Source organism: Cibotium barometz, chromosome 22, assembly GCF_041138505.1.
Source record: "Cibotium barometz isolate CiBa-2024 chromosome 22, ASM4113850v1, whole genome shotgun sequence".
NCBI lineage: Eukaryota > Viridiplantae > Streptophyta > Polypodiopsida > Cyatheales > Cibotiaceae > Cibotium > Cibotium barometz.
Window position 1 is genome coordinate 17,727,128 of NC_141067.1, and position 21,182 is coordinate 17,748,309.

Below are 21,182 nucleotides of genomic sequence, written 5' to 3' on the forward strand. Positions count from 1 at the left end.
GATGTGGATGTATAGATGTGAATGGGAATGTGGATGTGGATGTATGTATGTATGTGGATGTGGATGTATGAATGAGGACGTGATAATGAATGTATGCATGTGGATGTGGATATGGATGTGTATGTATGAATGCGGATATGGATGTGGATATGGATGTGTATGTATGAATGTGGATATGGGATGTGGATGTATAAATGAGGATGTGAAAATGGAGATAAGCATGTAGATGTGGATGTATGGATGTGAATGTGGATGTGGATGTGGATGTATGGATGTGGATATGGATGTGAATATATGATATGTGACGTGAAGGAATCTGAAGTAAAGAGATGGAAAATGATGTGATTGGATGAGTACACATATAAATGAAATGTGGAATAAGTAATGTGGATTGTATGAGGGATAATGTGGAAAAATGAGAGTTAACATAGAAATTGTATTTGTAAACTGTTTGTAAATGCTGTTTGTAAATGGCTGTTTTACGTCAAGAATGCTGGGAAAGCATTTTGACCGTCTTGTGATTAAGGTCGTGGAGACCTAACTGATAAAGTTGCAACTGCTGATGGAGAGTCAATGGAGGACGTCTCACGTAGCAAGGTCGGCCGAGGTCTTGACCAGCCTCGGTTCGATTAAAATGGTGAGCTTCCGGTACGGTGGATGAGGGACCAAGGAAGCGGCCTATGAGTGAAGCGCTAGGTCACCTGCGAAGGATCCTAGAGGGTGCTGACCATACGGTGCTCGGGCTCTGGGTCGCCTAGGATACCCACGCGTGCGTCGAGGAAGATATTGGAACAAGGAGTAAGAGTTGTTTTCTGGAACCGGGCATGGATCTGGTTGACTGACCTTGCTGGTCCTCAACGGATGAGTCCATGGCTCTTTTATATGGATCTGTTGGTTGATCTTGCTGATCTTCAACGAGAGTCCATCTTGATAAGTGATTATATTGTTGAGTATTATGGGCTAGGAACTATTGAAACGGCCCCTGTGTGGACAGGTGGTGAGCGTTCTAGTTGCCAATGATGCCATAGATACTCTGATGAAGGAATGATGGGAAATTATGAATCAACTGGATAAATTGGGAGATTGTGATCAGTGGTACTATGGTTTCATTAAAGGATTGTTTTAAAGTTAGCTGATGCTAAGAAAAAGGCAATTTTCATATTGGGTGTGTAAGTGGTGTGGCTAGTTTTATGTTTGCATGAAATTCCGGCTAGGGGGCCTTGGAACTCTTTTCCTTGGTACCCGGGACAAAACCTAACCAAATTCCAAATTGGATCCCATCACTACAGTGGTTGGGCGGTTGGCTAACCCATGGGATCGGATGGGGTTAGGCTGGACTGATGGATCCGTAAATCGAGATTTAATTTCTATTATTACGATAGATGAAGTAAATCCCGGATAGAAATTGTTCTATGGATAGGAATCAACGGCTGTGCCTCTTGATGGGGAAAAAAGCGTTGATCCCAATGATCCAAGTGCAAGTTTCTTCCTTGATTTGACCAAGTACCGTTAAAGGTACAGTCAGATCAGTTGATCCGTAATGATCTTGACTACGTTAGAGTAAAGAGTTATCCTGGTGGAATCGCCCATGCTTTCCGGGTAAAGGAAGTTTTTTCCAGTTTCGGTTTTGGACAAACCGACGGATTAGTCTCTTGTCCGGATATCCGTGGTGGGCGAGGCCCCGAGTGTGGGACCCTGCCTCGCGCAAGAAGTGCTACTTCCGCTGCTAGTACCCCGAATCCGTTGCGCGGTGGGAACAGGGATCTCACAGTTGGTATCAGAGCATTTGGTTAATAAAGATCAACTGAGAAGACAAATATGTCAAACATTTATCAAGAAACACAAAAAGGTTGTAATTGTGTGATATAAGTCATACAATTTGATATTCAAACTAAAATTTGTAAATTGGTAATTGGGTCTTCAGATGGAAGTACCGCAATTATATAGAATCCCTGACTTGCTTGAGGCCTAGACATGATGGTATTTACCTTATAATTCCAAGGGCCGTGACTACCCGTATATACCGAGAGTATACTGCAGCTCTTTACTGACAGTATATACGAGTAAATCTAAGACTTGAAATTTTAAGCGTTAATGCTATCCAGATGATGAATTCGAATATGGTTGATATGATTTTTAATTCTGTTTGAGAACTGATGAAATTGATTTGGATTCTGATTGAAAAATGATGATTTCCGAAATTTAGTTGAAATGTAATAAGCTGAGCGAAACCACATGAGGATGAATGGGACGAGTCCCTGTGATGATATTCATAACTGGAATGATGATAACGATTTCAGCAAATCACTATGAGATTAGTGGATTGTGCTGTCAAAGTGCTACTGTTAACACTTGAGTCGGTATATCAAGTTAAGGGATGACAAATTGAAAACTTGCTTGACTGAAATTCCCGTGGAGGAATGTTCAGAAAGAAAAAATTTCGATCTGATGGACCATTATCGTGTTAAGGATATGAATGATATGATCTAAAATGAATTGTTATTTAATGATGAGTTCTATATAAGGGATATTTATCCCCGTATTCTGTTGGGTTGACCAGAATATAAGGAACCCTAGAATAAATTAGATCTTAAGAAAAAGAGTTGTCCTCTACTTGGCGAGATGAGGACATCTCGTACTTTTTTAAGTGGGGTAGAATGTAAGATTCCTCCCCAGCCTTCGAGGTATACAGGAGTAAGAATCTCCATTTTTGATCTCTAAAATAAAAGAACGATTCTGTTTAAGAAAGAAAGACCCTTTCCCTAGAATACTTCTCAGGAGTTCCACCTGTTTTAAGGATTCAGAACAGAAGTAAAAATCGGTGTTTTGGATACCAAGGTTTTGGTCTTCATTCGAGTACGGCCCAAAAGAAGTTCTTTATCTATTGGGGAGTTTAAGAAGTTATCCCCCAGATATTGTGAGCCTTATCTGAATTCAAAGAAAGTAAGCGACTTAGCTTGAGAGCTTCTTTTATCTCCTCATCTCAAAGTTCTTAATGTATTTCATAGAAATATGTGCCAAACCCAAATCATGGAAAGACGGTAAAACTTCAGTGGCAAGTTACCGTTGGCTTCTAAGTTACGCTAGCTCCTTCCTTTATATAAGTCGTAACTTTTACTTGTCGTTCACAGTAATCTTACTTCCATCGATCTTCTTTCTTTCTTAATCTCCTTCATGGCTTGGCAACAAGAATTAGTTTTATCCATGATGATTTCTCACCTTCAAGACGCAAGGGAGTCTGTGAAGAAAGATTTTATAGAGAAGTATGAGCGCTCACTTTTCCCTCACTTGGGAACTTCTGTAGCGCAGACAAAATGGCGGACCTATCAAGACATAACTAGGGTAACACCCTGGGGTCAGCAGCACTTTCGTAACAATGTTCGCTTGGCCATGGTTATTGAAGCTTTGGGTTTGGGTCCCCGATACTACTGCGTCATGAGATCAAGGCATCCTGGGTTTTCTGAGCGGGTCTTCTTACTGGCGCGTTTTCTTCCTCATGAGAAGATATGCCTTTACCCCGTTTTTGGCTTGCCTCTCAGAGGTCCTTTTGTTAGAACACCTCATACCACTGAGATAGGCGCAGCAATAACCCACAGAATCATTCCCATAGATGAGTTACCTTATACTTGTGCAGCTTGTGAGGACTGCTTTTGTGACCATATGATGGACGGGCTTATGGAAGTGTAAAGAGTTCCTCTATCGTTACTGTATAAGTTCCGAGAATGAATAAAGTTTAAATCTTGTTCGTATTTTGAATCTTGCTCTCTTTAAGACTTATCTTGGTGGTTAATCTTGATTAAAATTTTTCTCTAAGTCTCATATTCGTGAATCTTGCGAAATTATCACAAGTTGCGAGATGAGGACATCTCGCGTTTTTTAAGTGGGGTAGAATGTAAGATTCCTCCCCCAACCCCTTTTTGATGTCTAGTATCTTCCCCTGTAATCAACCCTCTTCAGAAATATACAGACCCTGTTGCTAACTATTTTAGCCTAGAGAGAGAAAAATTATTCTAGAGAGAGAATATTCAAATTTTGAATATTTTTGGATAGAAAAATATCTCTTATAATTCAGATGAGTTCCCCTGAAACAGAAATTCAAAAAGAATTTTCCAATGTGCAATTGGAATTATATGGAAATAGGTATAAAGAACCTTAGTCTAAGGGTCTAGATTTTCAGAAATCTTTAGACTATGGTCCAATTAAGGTTCCTATGGGCCAATAGCATCAATCCATGTGTAGGGAAGAGATAAATCCATATTTGTAAAAAGAAGATACCCAAAAATGAGTAAATGCTCACATAAGGTGAAGAGTTAAAAATGTACAAGGTTTATTAGTAAAAAACTATGAGCAATATTAAAAATATGAGATATTTTGGGTATCCAAAAATGAGTAAATGCTCACATAAGATGAAGAGTTGAAAATGTACAAGGTTTATTAGTAAAAAACTATGAGCAATATTAAAATGATGCCATTATGACACATATGTAAGGAAGGGGAATTCTTTAAAGGAGGTGCATATTTCACATAAGATGAAGAGTTGAAAATGTACAAGGTTTATTAGTAAAAAACTATGAGCAATATTAAAATGATTCCATTATGACACATATGTAAGGAAGGGGAATTCTTTAAAGGAGGTGCATATTTCACATAAGATGAAGAGTTGAAAATGTACAAGGTTTATTAGTAAAAAAAAACTATGAGCAATATTAAAATGATTCCATTATGACACATATGTAAGGAAGGGGAGTTCTTTAAAGGAGGTGCATATTTCACATGCTTGAATGAGTTTTAAACTCATAAAAATTGAGATATTTCATCTCTCCTCTCTCCTCATTCAAGTCTAGTTCCAAAAAGTTAGCTTAACTGACCTAAAAATGGTTAAATTTTGACCAAACTGATTTAGAAAATTCTAGAATCAGTTTGTTTGGTTAGAAGCTCAATTTTTCCTATAAATAGAAGCCTCCCCCTTGTTGAAAAATAGTTAGTGTTTATGCATCGTTACTCTACTCCACCTAAGCCAAGAACTGTGAATTCATTTAATAATTCACTAGTTTTTGGAGCTTCCCTCTTTCTTCAATCTCCATTAGTGGCTCCATCAACATACTTAACCAATTGATTGGTTGGGGGCCTCTACCGTGAACAAAGAATCAAGCAAGTTGTAAGGTAATTAGTGAATATTGATCTTTCTATAAATTCTCAATGTTTCTCTCTTCTCAACCCCTCTCAAGCTTGAGAAGTTTAATTGGTATGGTTTTTTTTAAATGCTATTGAAGTTTGAATAGTAGTGAAGAGTTACATAATGCTATTGAAGTTAATTTTCATTTATGTTTAAATTCTAATGATTTTTATGTAAATTCTCTCTCTCACTCAAGAAATGGTCATACTCATGACCCGTTCTCAATCCAAATCAAGCTTTTCATAAAGTTTTTCCTTAACCCAAGATTAAGCTATGCTTGAGGCCAAATTAATGGCTTTTTTCTATGCTTTTAGTTTATGTATATTAATGATTCAATCCATTATGGATTAATAATCCAATTAGAGATTATTTTAATTATTTCCTTAATGATAAGCATTATCCCTTAGAAAAATTGAGATTTATCAGTCATAGCAGCGGAGCTATGGGAAAATTTTTATAAAAATTATGCATAAAATAATCTCATTCAAAGCATAAAAAGAGGACTTCCTACCATATTCTAGGAATTATCATCCTAGATTAATTGAAAGAATTTCATTATAATCATAGAGAAATTGAATTTTTATCATGCATAAAGGATAAGTTTTTATATCAAAAGTGTTATTTTTACCATTTTTATTTCATGCATAGAAGTATGCATAATGCTTAAATTTTTATATCAAAAGTGTTACTTTTATTATTTTTATTTTCATGCATAGAAGTATGCATAATGGATAAATTTTTATATCAAAAGTGTTACTTTTATTATTTTTATTTTCATGCATAGAAGTATGCATAAAGGATAAATTTTTATATCAAAAGTGTTACTTTTATCATTTTTATTTCATGCATAGAAGTATGCATAATGCTTAAATTTTTATATCAAAAGTGTTACTTTTATTATTTTTATTTTCATGCATAGAAGTATGCATAATGGATAAATTTTTATATCAAAAGTGTTACTTTTATTATTTTTATTTTCATGCATAGAAGTATGCATAAAGGATAAATTTTTATATCAAAAGTGTTACTTTTATCATTTTTATTTCATGCATAGAAGTATACATAATGGACAAATTTTTATATCAAAAGTGTTACTTTTATCAAATTTGAATTTCATGCATAGAGGTATGCATAAAAAGTTGATTATTTTATTGTAAGGGTGTTACTTTTATCATATTGGATTTCATGCATAGAGGTATGCATAAAAGATATTCTTTTTATACTAAAAGTGTGATTTTCCTCATAAATGGATTTTATGCATAACTTAGATGCATAAGAGAAATTCTTTTATTCTAAAAGTGTAATTCCTACTAAATTGAATTTATGCATAAGAAGATGCATTAAAAAATTGATTTTTAATTCAAAAGTGTCATTCTCATCTAAATTGAATTTATGCATAGGAAGATGCATAAAAGATTGAATTTTAATTCAAAAGTGTCATTTTCATTTAAAATGAATTTATGCATAGGAAGATGCATAAAAGATTGATTTTACTTTGGAAGTATTAATCTCCTTAAATAGAATTTATGGATAAGTAAATGTGTAAAGAAATCTTATATCAAATATAAGAATTCTCTTGTATTCTATAAATAGATATGAGATGTGATAGGATGTGATAAGAGGTGTATAAGAGGTGATAAGATGAATTAAGATGTGATAGGATGTGATAAGAGGTGTATAAGAGGTGATAAGAGGTGATAAGATGAATTAAGATGTGATAAGATGTGTATGGGATGAGGTAAGAAGTGTATGTGATAGGATAAGATGTATATGGGTTGTGATAGGGCAAGAATGGATGTGATGTAAAAGATTAGATGTGAAGGCATATGGGGTTATATGAATGGGAATGTGGAAATGGATGTATGTATATGGATGTGTGGATGTGGAGATGGGAGTATGGATGTATGAATGTGAAAATAGATGTGTATACATGAAGATGTATATGCAGAGATGTGAATGTGGATGTAGATGCGGATGTATAGATGTGAATGGGAATGTGGATGTGAATGTGGATGTAGATGTGGATGTATAGATGTGAATGGAAATGTGGATATGGATGTATGGATGTGAATATGGATGTATGGATGTGAATGTGGATGTAGATGTGGATGTAGATGTGGATGTATAGATGTGAATGGGAATGTGGATGTGAATGTGGATTTAGATGTGGATGAATAGATGTGAATGGGAATGTGGATGTGGATGTATGTATGTATGTATGTGGATGTATGTATGTATGTGGATGTAGATGTGGATGTATAGATGTGAATGGGAATGTGGATGTGGATGTATGTGAATGTGGATGTAGATGTGGATGTATAGATGTGAATGGGAATGTGGATGTGGATGTATGTATGTATGTGGATGTGGATGTATGAATGAGGACGTGATAATGAATGTATGCATGTGGATGTGGATATGGATGTGTATGTATGAATGCGGATATGGATGTGGATATGGATGTGTATGTATGAATGTGGATATGGGATGTGGATGTATAAATGAGGATGTGAAAATGGAGATAAGCATGTAGATGTGGATGTATGGATGTGAATGTGGATGTGGATGTGGATGTATGGATGTGGATATGGATGTGAATATATGATATGTGACGTGAAGGAATCTGAAGTAAAGAGATGGAAAATGATGTGATTGGATGAGTACACATATAAATGAAATGTGGAATAAGTAATGTGGATTGTATGAGGGATAATGTGGAAAAATGAGAGTTAACATAGAAATTGTATTTGTAAACTGTTTGTAAATGCTGTTTGTAAATGGCTGTTTTACGTCAAGAATGCTGGGAAAGCATTTTGACCGTCTTGTGATTAAGGTCGTGGAGACCTAACTGATAAAGTTGCAACTGCTGACGGAGAGTCAATGGAGGACGTCTCACGTAGCAAGGTCGGCCGAGGTCTTGACCAGCCTCGGTTCGATTAAAATGGTGAGCTTCCGGTACGGTGGATGAGGGACCAAGGAAGCGGCCTATGAGTGAAGCGCTAGGTCACCTGCGAAGGATCCTAGAGGGTGCTGACCATACGGTGCTCGGGCTCTGGGTCGCCTAGGATACCCACGCGTGCATCGAGGAAGATATTGGAACAAGGAGTAAGAGTTGTTTTCTCGAACCGGGCATGGATCTGGTTGACTGACCTTGCTGGTCCTCAACGGATGAGTCCATGGCTCTTTTATATGGATCTGTTGGTTGATCTTGCTGATCTTCAACGAGAGTCCATCTTGATAAGTGATTATATTGTTGAGTATTATGGTCTAGGAACTATTGAAACGGCCCCTGTGTGGACAGGTGGTGAGCGTTCTAGTTGCCAATGATGCCATAGATACTCTGATGAAGGAATGATGGGAAATTATGAATCAACTGGATAAATTGGGAGATTGTGATCAGTGGTACTATGGTTTCATTAAAGGATTGTTTTAAAGTTAGCTGATGCTAAGAAAAAGGCAATTTTCATATTGGGTGTGTAAGTGGTGTGGCTAGTTTTATGTTTGCATGAAATTCCGGCTAGGGGGCCTTGGAACTCTTTTCCTTGGTACCCGGGACAAAACCTAACCAAATTCCAAATTGGATCCCATCACTACAGTGGTTGGGCGGTTGGCTAACCCATGGGATCGGATGGGGTTAGGCTGGACTGATGGATCCGTAAATCGAGATTTAATTTCTATTATTACGATAGATGAAGTAAATCCCGGATAGAAATTGTTCTATGGATAGGAATCAACGGCTGTGCCTCTTGATGGGGAAAAAAGCGTTGATCCCAATGATCCAAGTGCAAGTTTCTTCCTTGATTTGACCAAGTACCGTTAAAGGTACAGTCAGATCAGTTGATCCGTAATGATCTTGACTACGTTAGAGTAAAGAGTTATCCTGGTGGAATCGCCCATGCTTTCCGGGTAAAGGAAGTTTTTTCCAGTTTCGGTTTTGGACAAACCGACGGATTAGTCTCTTGTCCGGATATCCGTGGTGGGCGAGGCCCCGAGTGTGGGACCCTGCCTCGCGCAAGAAGTGCTACTTCCGCTGCTAGTACCCCGAATCCGTTGCGCGGTGGGAACAGGGATCTCACAGCTATTATCTTCTCCTTAGGAATAAAGCAACTAAGGAGTCTGTAGACTTGGCATGAAAGTCTGAAATTTTGAGGCGTCCAATGATATAGAATGACACCACGCACCATTTTCAGCTTTAACAGAATCATTGCCAATCAGAGGTTCTACCTTAGCATTGCACGCCGATCACAAGAGGCATGGACATACTGCCCTGCAAACCACTTATGTTGTCATCTCTCCGTTGGGTCAGGAAAATATAAATCCTCGAAATGGCATGCGAGTCTTTCTCGGCTTGTTCGAGTTGAAGCAGAAGAGATGAGATGCTCGAAGGCGAACGCAGTCATATCTTGAGACTGGGTGAGGTTGGGAATACCAGATAAATAGGGAACTTCCATCTATAAAACAATTTCTTTGATTAAAAATTCTTCATTGAAGAAGCTTACGGAATGAAAATACATTATGAAAAATGCATTGTCTGAGCTTTTATTATCAATTTTTGATAAGAATTTGTTTATCCTTATTAGCTTTCAACAACGCTCTGATACCAGCTATGAGGTCCCTGTCCGCCTTCTCCGGGCTCCTGCCGGTGGGCGGAAGCGACGTCGGCCTCCCGCATGGGGCTGCATACGCGGGGCCTCGCCCGTGGATGTTCGGGACGAGAGGCTAGCCCGAGGGCGGTCCCTCCGAGACCGGGCCTGGAAGACTCCCCTCGCCCAGAAGGCACGAGCGATTCCGCAAGGAAGGTGAAAAATCTTTTAACTAGGAGATTACTCTAACAAGTCAAGTCTTGACTAAATTAAATTGATCTGACCAAGTCTTAACTAGGAGATTACTCTAACGAGTCAAGTCTTGACTAAATTAAATTGATCTGACCAAGCCTGAAGTCACATGGTCAGATCAAGAAGAGACTTGCACTTGGTCCATGGAATCACCGCTTTTTTTCTCATCACAGCGGATGATCCCTTCCCATAGAACAAGGTCTTCTTAGGATTTAAACTGATTAACGTAACTAATCGTATCTAGTTATTTCTCAGGAATCCTCCGATCCAGCTCCTCCGATCCAGCCTAACCCCATCCGGCCCATGGGTTAGTCAACCACCCGACCACTGAATTGGTGGGATTCCTTTATAAAGATTTGATTGGGTTTTTGCCCGGGTACCGAGGAAAAGAGTTCCCAGGCCCCCTGGCTGGTGATTCATACAAAAATCAAATAGGCACACCACATACACACCCAATATTAAATTGCCATTTATAACAGATTCGACTGGCAATCTTTGAATAAAATCATAATATTTTCAATCATCATTTTCCAAAATTCCAAGTCCATTGTATTACAAAAATGCATCATCTGAACTCCCTGTTGAAGACCAGCTGGCCACCCAAACGAGATCATGTATCAAATTTTTGTTCCCAAAAACCTTTCTTTTTTGTCCATCAGATATCTTCCTCGATGTACGACGCCGCCTGGGTGTCCTAGGTAGCAACCGCGAGCACGTGCATCGCCTAGGATCCTCCTTAGGTGTCCTAGCACTTCACTCAGGGACCGCTTTGCAACCCTCGCCCATCGTACCAGAAGTGCACCATTTTAACCGTACCGAGGCTGGTCAAGACCTCGGTAAGCTTTGCCGCCGCCGCAGGGTGACGTCCCTTGACAACTCCCCGCCAGCTATTCCAATGAACCTCCTTTAGAAAAACATAAGCCAAATACTTCCTCCAGTATTCTGGTATAAAACAGTCCTTTGAATGAAAAACAGAGTTTCCAATGCAAGTGAGATTCCAGTTTGAGATTGGTTCCAAAGACCCTTTTTCCAATAATTCCCAGTTTCAATAATGAAAATGTTGAAGCAGCACAAAAAGATGATGTATGGTATGTGGATTCAGGTGCTTTGAACCACATGACAAGTCATGGGGAGTGGTTCAAGGAGATGAAAAACCTTGAACGACTAGGTTTTGTGGAAACAGGGGATGACACTGCTCATCCAATTGCCCATGTTGGAGATGTGTCATTGTCTATGCAGGATGGCAAAGTGAAGTACCTTGCAGATGTACTTCACATTCCGAACATAACAAAGAATCTAGTTTCAGTTGGCCAAATGATTGAGCAGGGTTTGCAGGTTTGGTTTAACCCTGATGGTTGTTATGTTGAACACTTTAAAGACAAGTGCAGGTTGGTTGCAAAAGGCAACAGAGTGGGCAGAATGTTTACGTTGAATGTAGACATGCCTGAAATGAGTGCTGCGATATTTGCAAATGGCTTAGGAATTGTTGCAGACACAGACATTTGGCATAAAAGAATTGGACATGTGAATGTGCAAAGAATGAAGTCTATGCAGACTAAAGGAATTGTGACAGGGTTGCCAAAGTTTAAAGTGGAAGGTATGCAGATAATATGTGAAGCATGCCAATTTGGAAAGCAAACAAAGCATGTATTTCCAGATATGTGAGCAGAAATGCACTAGATGTTGTGCATTCAGATGTATGGGGTCCTACGAAGACCATGTCTATGGGAGGCTGCAGGTATTATACGTGACATTCATTGATGACCACACAAGGAAAGTGTGGGTATATTTCATGAAGGAGAAGAGTGAGGTGTTCACTCACTTTCAGAATTTCAGAGTTTTGGTTGAAAAACAAACAGGGAAATATGTAAAGTTCCTAAGGTCAGATGGAGGGGGAGAGTACTTCTCCAATGAGTTCTCTGAATTTTTGAAGAAGAATGGTATTCGGAGACAGTTTACATGCAGATACACTCCGCAGCAAAATGGAGTTGTTGAGCGAAAAAACAGGCACATTGCTGAGATTGCACGAGCATTGATGGAAGAGAAGAATATGCCGCATAGCTATTGGGCTGAGGCTGTTTCTACAGTAGTATACATCATGAACATGACTCCAATTCCAGCCATACATGATGTAACTCCAGAGGATACGCCCCAAAAAAAGTTCTCTATCTCTTGGGAAGTACAAGAAGTTATCCCCCAGATATTGTGGGCCATATCTGATTACAAAGAAAGTAGGTGACTTAGCCTACGAGCTTCTTCTGCCTCCTCATCTCAAAGTACATAATGTATTTCATGTCAGTCTTCTTAAAAAGTATGTACCAAGCCCGGATCATGTGCTTGATGGTGATGAAATCTTAACTTCTTCAACCCAAGGGTAGATGGAAACTCCAACCTGAAGAGAATTATGAGAGAATTATGAGAGAATTATTGGTCAAATGGAAGTTCTATCCTTTTGAAGATGCCACCTGGGAGAAAGAAGCCGAACTGTTGCGGGATTATCCCATGTTTGCGAGATGAGGACATCTCACGTTTTTCAATCCCCCCCAAAAACTCTTGTTGCAAACAAGAGTAGAACCCTCAAACCATCAAGCCAAAAGGAAAGCTCCCAGAATTCATGTAAGTTAGAAATCTTATATTTTTCTTTATTCTTTTAATGGTTTTCTAAATTGTTTGTTATCTTAAAATGATAAACAGATGCTATGCCTTCTTGGAAAGGCTTTCCCCCTCTCTCATTCTTAAAATCAGCCCTTCTTTATCCTAGTTAAGTGATCTAATTGTTGGAATTAAACTTTTCATATTGTTTCTCTCTTAAAAGTGAAAATTTATTAGTTTAGAATGCTTCAAACCAATTGGGGATAATTCCTACGTAGATTAAGGTTAGAAAATTGAAAAATGGTCAGCCATACAAAGGAGGTTATGGCAAAATTTTCTAAAAATTTGTGAAATAAATTTCATCTTTTATTAATAAAAAAGAGTAATCCCCATCATTTGTGTATTCTAAAAGTGTCATTTTCATTTATGCATAGAAGATGCATATTGATTATTTTTTATTATAAAAGAGTGATTTTTAATAGAATTAAATTCTATGCATAGAAAGATGCATATTGATTATTATTTTTATTATAAAAGAGTGATTTTTAATATAATTAAATTCTATGCATAGAAAGATGCATATTGATTATTTTTATTATTATATAAGAGTGATTTTTAATAGAATTAAAATCTATGCATAGAAAGATGCATATTGATTATTTTTTTATTATAAAAGAGTGATTTTTAATAGAATTGAATTCTATGCATAGAAAGATGCATATTGATTATTTTTTTATTATAAAATAATATATTTTTATTATAAAAGTGTTACTTTTATCATTATAGATTTTTATGCATAAAATGATGCATAATGTTTTTTTTAATTACAAAAGTGCTGCTTTCACCAATATTGATTTTTATGCATAAAAGAATTTTTTATCAAAATTAAGAGTTCACTTTAATCCCATGTTTAATTCCCATGAATATTGGAAAAATGAATAAGTAAATACTCAGTGAAGGAAAATTATACTATTTTATATTCTCTAGGATGGTGGTGAGAAAATTGAGAAAAACTATCGAAGTCAGAATTTAGATAAATGATTAATTTATTCCTCATAGGAATTTGTGTTTAGTTTTGAATTCAGTAAAGTAGTAATTGAAATATTACCTTCGAGAAAGATAATTTAGGGAGAACCTTTCCAGACTCAAACCCTGAATCAGACTATGACCAAGACGTAACTCCTTTGTCAGTTTCAAGAAATGTCGATGTGACCAGTTCAGTAATCTACACTCAAATCACCCACCGAAATTGAAACTAAGTTGAGACCTTTGACCTTTCATTTTTGATCTGAGGATCAAGAATTCAGAATTCAAGGAATTTTGCTTGGGAATCTAGACCTGTGATCTAGAAGTCTTGGGATACGGAATTAAGATATACTCATTGTATTCAAATGGAAATCAAAACTGAAAACTTACATAGAAACCATGTTTTCTTAAAGGACTGTCTTACGCCAGAATGCTGGAGGGAACATTTGGTATATGTGTGTTCTAAGGGAAGTTCGGTTGCAACAGTTGGCAGGGAATGTTCAAAGGACAGCTCATGCGGCAAAGCCTCTGCCTAGGTCTAGACCAGCCTTGGTATGGTTAAAATGGTGTGCTTCCAGTACGATGGACGAGGGCCGACGAAGCGGTCTCTCAGTGAAGTGCCAGGACACCTAAGGAGGATCTTGGAGGGTTCTGACCAGGCGATGCACGGGCTCACGGTGCCGAGGACACCCATGCGTATGTCGAGGAAGATATATATGTATGATGACGAGAAACTTATTGTAATATGTTACTGGATCTCAATGTTGACCTGCTAGTCTCAATGGAGAGTCCAGAGTGATACTGTTTTGTGATGAGAAACAAGGATTGAATGGAAATTTTGAGTTGTGGCATCTATACCCAGTCATTGTTTGTCAATGGATTGTTTTATAAATTAAAGTTTAAAGAGGAGTGTGTGAGTATCTGTATTCTAAAGCAAAAGTTCAGAAAGGCTTTCAATTATGGGTGGGTGAGTACTTGTCTGGTTCTACCAATTCTAGTGGTTGGGTGGTGGCTAACCCATGGGCCGGATGGGCTGGAATCAGTAGAGTTTTAATAATAAAATTGATTAATAGGATTACACTTAGAACTCGAGTAGTTAATTAAAAGCCTGAAGACTTCTCAAATGAATAGATCAACGGCTGTGCCTAATTCAATTAGGAAAAAAGCGTTGATTCTTTCAAGTTGAGTCTGTTATAGTTTCCCTTCTATCTGGTTTATTCAGATGAAGGTTAGATCAGCGTTAGAAAAATTCGTTAAGAAATTCAAAATGGTGGAATCGTTCCCGCTTTCTGGGCATGGGAAATTTTCCCAGTTTCATTTTTCGGAATGATCGCCAGCTTAGTGTCATGTAGGCTGTAATGCCTATGACCGACGGCAGACCGGATGGCCATATCCGGGGTTCAGTGGGAGAGGACGCCCATGCGGAGTCATGGGCAACCAGGCTAGTGTGGACGGCAGGCCACACACTATATAGCCTGGGGGATGAGGGGCAATCCTCATTCTTCCTCTATGGCTGGGTGGTGAGCCAAAGGCCGTCCCCTCCTGTGGTAACGCCCGTAGCGGCGTTACAGGAATGTAACACTGGTATCAGAGCATGGTTCGATGGGATCGTCAGAGTCCGCACGTGAACGGTGGACCCGGAGCCCACTCGATGGTTTTCGACCATTCATCTCCTCATCCTTATCTCGAATGGAGGGTGTGGAGGGAGGCAGCCAAGGAAGAATGGAAGGGAAGAATTCTCTCACTCTCTCTCTCTCTCTCCCCCCGTCACACACAGTAAGCAAAACCAAGTAAGCGATTTTCGTTTTTTTTTTTTTTCTATGCGATTGAAATTGTCTGCGTTGAAATTCGTTTCATAGACTGTGTGTGGGGGAGGTGGGGGGGGCGAAGAGCAGCCCCACTGCGAGGACCAACCCCACCTTTTACCACGACTTGCGTTGAAGAGGATATCCCGTCTAGTGGTCGTCGTCTGAGAAGTGGGGCAAAGAGCACAAATGTGCGAAGACCACATCTGAGTGGGTGGGGGCGAATGCTGACCCTCGTTTGAAAGGGGGGGGCGTAGAGCCCAGGCGATACGGCGCTGCAGCCAGGCCAGCCCAGCGGCCAGCTAGGTGGCCAGCTGGCCAGGCAGGCGGGCGGCCAGCCTTAGGTGCCCAACGGGCGGCCAGCCCAGGCGGCCGGCCAGGCACGTGGCCAACCTTAGGCAGCCAGCCCAGCGGCGGCCAGGCGGGCGGCCAGCAACGACCACCAGACAGCCGACCAGCGCACGAAAGGAGAAAAAAAACATATATTTTAATTGTTCATTTTTAATTTATTAAAAATGAAGCGGGTGGCCAGCCCAGCAGGCGGCCAGCCAGCGGCGGCAGACTCGGCCCTAAGGACGCTCCCCACACGGGCGGACGGCCACGCCCGAAGCGGCGAGGGCCGGCCCGGTGTGTGAAGTTTTTGGAGAACCTCAAACTCAACTTGTACATGTGTACATGAGTGATGTTCGTGTTGTGATAAGGTCATGGGCACACCCATTGACTCAGTGTGGGCGTCGTGGATGCGGCAATCAAGCATAGGGCTTTGATGGAGGTGTATGTGCAGGGACAATGTTGAGATTCTGGAAGCACAGGCTCGTCCAAAACGTAGCTGCTGGAGGTAGTATCAGCTGTTCGATGGCTCGTATGAGTGCGCGGCCGTTTGATATGTGTGGGCATGTCAAAATACAAAGGGGACAAGGTAGCTTTGAGCTTTAGTGTAAAAAGGATAAAGTAATGGTGGCCATCCATAGGGTTTTAAACAAAAATAAATAAATGATGATAATAATGTGGCCCAAAAAGGATAACCACGTGGGAGCTTAGCACAGTCGCCAGCGAGGTTCTTCTGGAGAGTTGGCGAAGACAGTGGAGTCACCAGGTTGTAGAAGGGACCCCTTGTGTTTGGGTGGGTGTGCAGCCGGGAGCATGTGCAGTGGAGAGGTTCTCAGGCGGGCGTAGCCGCAACCATCCGACAGAGGAGCTGCCTAGCGAGTGACGTCAACTGTGCAAGGGATTTTGAGCGTGCAGGCATGGTGGCTGAAGGGCCGACATGAAGACGGGCTGGCGTGTGGAGCCAGGCCCAGGAGGGCCGCGAGTGGGAGCTGCCTAAGAGTTGTTGGCGAGGACAGAAGGGACCCCTTGTGTTTGGGTGGCGTGTGCAGCCAACAGGCGCAGAGAAAACGCGGGCTAGGAAGGGTTCGCGTGTGTGGTGTCTGGAAACTCTCGGGTGGTATTGCTGACAGAGGCTGGGGCCTCCTTTGTGAAGAGCAGTGAAGAGGTGTGTACAGCTGCAACTGTAAAAGAAAGAAGGTGGTCGTGTTGGCGGTGGCGGGTGCAACCAGAAAAAAAGAGCCGCCAGCCACCATAGTGCGGAGGCGGAGACCAGGTATGGGGAGTAACGCGGACAGGGCCATGTGGGAGTTAGTGAAAGTACTGGCAGGCGTATGGGCTTGGACGAGGTGAAGATGGCCGCCGTTAAGGTGACGGGCTGAAGCGTAAGGTGCAGCGAGTGGAGATGCAGATGTTAGTAAGGGGAGCGGTAAAGGATAGCGTGTGGGAGCCGCCTAGGAACTGCTGTGGCGAGGACAAAAGGGAAGCATGGCTGATCGCTGACTTGCTGGAGTCAAAGGCCTAGCGTGAAAGGCAGAGAGCAGGTATGAGCAGAGGGTGCAGCTATAACGGGCGTCAAAGGTAGCTGCTAGTGCAAGAAGAGAAGGCTGGAGCCGATAGCTGAGAGAAGCCGGATTGGTGAAGAGCACCGATTGGCTGGTGACATAGAAGCTGGGGAGTAAGGAGCAAGTGATGTACTTGCTGCAGGCGAAGACCAGGTTGATTTGAAGGTGTGGAGTGCTGCAGCAGATAGGCTGGTCGACGTCAAAGTGTTTGGGTTCTAGTATTGTGGTTGCCGTCTCTGGGAGGCAGGGAAGTTCAGAGGTGTGGCTGGGTTTTGTTTGCCTTGGTGCTGGATAGTGGGCTGGTTATCAGGTTGAGAACAAAGAGGTTGCTTTGGGTTTTGCTTTGGGGACTGGCAGTGTGCTGGTGGTGTAGCAGAGAGACCTTCAGCTAAGGTGCAGTGCAAAGAACGAAGAGGTCGGCTGTAGAGAAGCGAGGAGCGAAGGGATTTGGAGTGACCAGCAGCAGGGAGGGCTGATCGCGAGCGGGTGCTTGATGAAGCTGGTGTCTGGGATATCTCGGATATCCAATTCTGTAAAGATGAAGGTTCTTTCTGAAATATAAGTCTTGTTCATGCTCTTTGGTCTGGTGTTTTGGTGTGTTTGCATGCGTGTGTGGAAGTGTGGCATTCTATAAAGGCGTAAACAGCTTTACCGCTTCCGTGCCATCACTTTTTGGTGCCTCCATAGAGGAACAGATTTCCTCTGGTTTGTGAAAGAGAATAGGGGCTGTGTGAAGCAAGATTTGGAAAGATGGCTCAAGATTTTCCGGAGTATTGGGGATTGCCACAGGAGAATGCAACTAGGTTTCTGGAGAAGATGGAGTTTACAGCTTTGATGAAAGACAGGGCAACCCCTGTAAGATTCCTCCCCCACCCCCTTTTTGATGTCTAGTATCTTTCCCTGTAATCAATCCCTCTTCAGAAATATAAAGACCTTGTTTCTATCTGTCGAGAGAGAGAAAAATATTCTAGAGAGAGAATATTCAGATTTTGAATATTTTTGGATAGAAAAATATCTCTTCTAATTCAGATGAGTTCCCCTGAAACAGAAATTCAAAAAGAATTTTCCAATGTGCAATTGGAATTAATTGAAAATAGGTATAAAGAACCTTAGCCTAAGGGTCTAGATTTTCAGAAATCTTTAGACTATGGTCCAATTAAGGTTCCTATGGACCAATAGCATCAATCCATGTGTAGGGAGGAGATAAATCCAACTTGTAAAAAGAAAATACCCAAAAATGAGTAAATGCTCACATGAGGTGAAGAGTTGAAAATGTACAAGGTTTATTAGTAAAAAACAATGTGCAATATTAAAAATATGAGATATTTTGGGTATAATGATTTTATTATGACACATATGTAAGGAAGGGGAGTCCCTTAAATGCTCACATAAGATGAAGAGTTGAAAATGTACAAGGTTTATTAATAAAAAACTATGAGCAATATTAAAATGATTCCATTATGACACATATGTAAGGAAGGGGAGTTCTTTAAAGGAGGTGCATATTTCACATAAGATGAAGAGTTGAAAATGTACAAGGTTTATTAGTAAAAAAACCTATGAGCAATATTAAAATGATTCCATTATGACACATATGTAAGGAAGGGGAGTTCTTTAAAGGAGGTGCATATTTCACATGCTTGAATGAGTTTTAAACTCATAAAAATTGAGATATTTCATCTCTCCTCTCTCCTCATTCAAGTCTAGTTCCAAAAAGTTAGCTTAACTGACCTAAAAATGGTCAAAAATTGACCAAACTGATTTGGAAAATTCTAGAATCAGTTTGTTTGGTTAGGAGCTCAATTTTTCCTATAAATAGAAGCCTCCCCCTTGTTGAAAAATATATAGTGTTTATGCATCGTTACTCTACTCCACCTAAGCCAAGAACTGTGAATTCATTTAATAATTCACTAGTTTTTGGAGCTTCTCTCTTTCTTCAATCCCCATTAGTGGCTCCATCAACATACTTAACCAATTGATTGGTTGGGGGCCTCTACCGTGAACAAAGAATCAAGCAATTTGTAAGGTAATTAGTGAATATTGATCTTTCTATAATTTCTCAATGTTTCTCTCTTCTCAACCCCTCTCAAGATTGAGAAGCTTAATTGGTATGATTTTTTTAAATGCTATTAAAGTTAATTGGTGAATAGTAGTGAAGAGTTACATAATTTAATAAATGCTATTGAAGTTAATTTTTATTTATGTTTAAATTCTAATGGTTTTTATGTAATTTCTCTCTCTCACTCAAGAAATGGTCATACTCATGACCCATTCTCAATCCACATGAAGCTTTTCATAAAGCTTTTCCTTAATCTAAGATTAAGCTATGCTTGAGGCCAAATTAATGGCTTTTTCCTATGCTTTTAGTTTATGCATATTGATGATTCAATCCATTATAGATTAATGATCCAATTAGAGATCATTTTAATTATTTCCTTAATGATAAGCTTTATCCCTTAGAAAAAATTGGGATTTATCAGTCATAGCAGCGGAGCTATGGCAAAATTTTTATAAAAAATATGCATAAAATAATTTCATTCAAAGCATAAAAAGAGGACTTCCTACCATATTCTAGGAATTATCATCCTAGATTAATTGAAAGAATTTCATTATAATCATGGAGAAATTGAATTTTAATATCATGCATAAAGGATAATTTTTTTATATTAAAAGTGTTACTTTTATCATTTTTAATTTTCATACATAGAAGTATGCATAAAGGAAATTTTTTATATCAAAAGTGTTACTTTTATCATTTTTAATTTTCATGCATAGAAGTATGCATAAAGGATAATTTGTTTATATTAAAAGTGTTACTTTTATCATTTTTAATTTTCATACATAGAAGTATGCATAAAGGAAAATTTTTTATATCAAAAGTGTTACTTTTATCATTTTTAATTTTCATGCATAGAAGTATGCATAAAGGATAATTTTTTTATATTAAAAGTGTTACTTTTATCATTTTTAATTTTCATGCATAGAAGTATGCATAAAGGAAAATTTTTATATCAAAAGTGTTACTTTTATCATTTTAATTTTCATGCATAGAAGTATGCATAAAGGATAATTTTTTAATATCAAAAGTGTTACTTTTATCATATTGGATTTCATGCATAGAGGTATGCATAAAAGTTGAGTATTTTATTATAAAAGTGTTACTTTTAGCATAATTGAATTTCATGCATAGAGGTATGCATAAAAGATATGGGAAGTGATAAGATATGATAAGATGCATGTGGATATGGATATGGATGTGTATGTATGAATGTGGATATGGGAAGTGGATGTATAAATGAGAATGTGAAAATGGAGATAAGCATGTAGATGTGGATGTATGGATGTGAATGTGGATGTGGATGTGGATGTATGAATGTGGATGTATGGATGTATGAATGTGGATGTATGGATGTGAATGAGGATGTAGGTGTGGATGCATGGATGTAAATGTGGATGTGGATGTATGGATGTATGCATGTAGATGTGGATGCATGAATGTGGATGTATGGATGTGAATGAGCATATAGATGTGGATGTATGGATGTGAATGTGCATGTAGATATGGATGTATATATATGAATGGGAATGTGGATGTGGATGTATGTATGCATGTGGATGTGGATATGGATGTGTATGTATGAATGTGGATATGGGATGTGGATGTATAAATGAGGATGTGAAAATGGAGATAAGCATGTAGATGTGGATGTATGGATGTGAATGTGGATGTGGATGAGGATGTATGAATGTGGATGTATGGATGTGAATGAGGATGTGGATGTGGATGCATGGATGTAAATGTGGATGTGTATGTATGGATGTATGCATATAGATGTGGATACATGAATGTGGATGT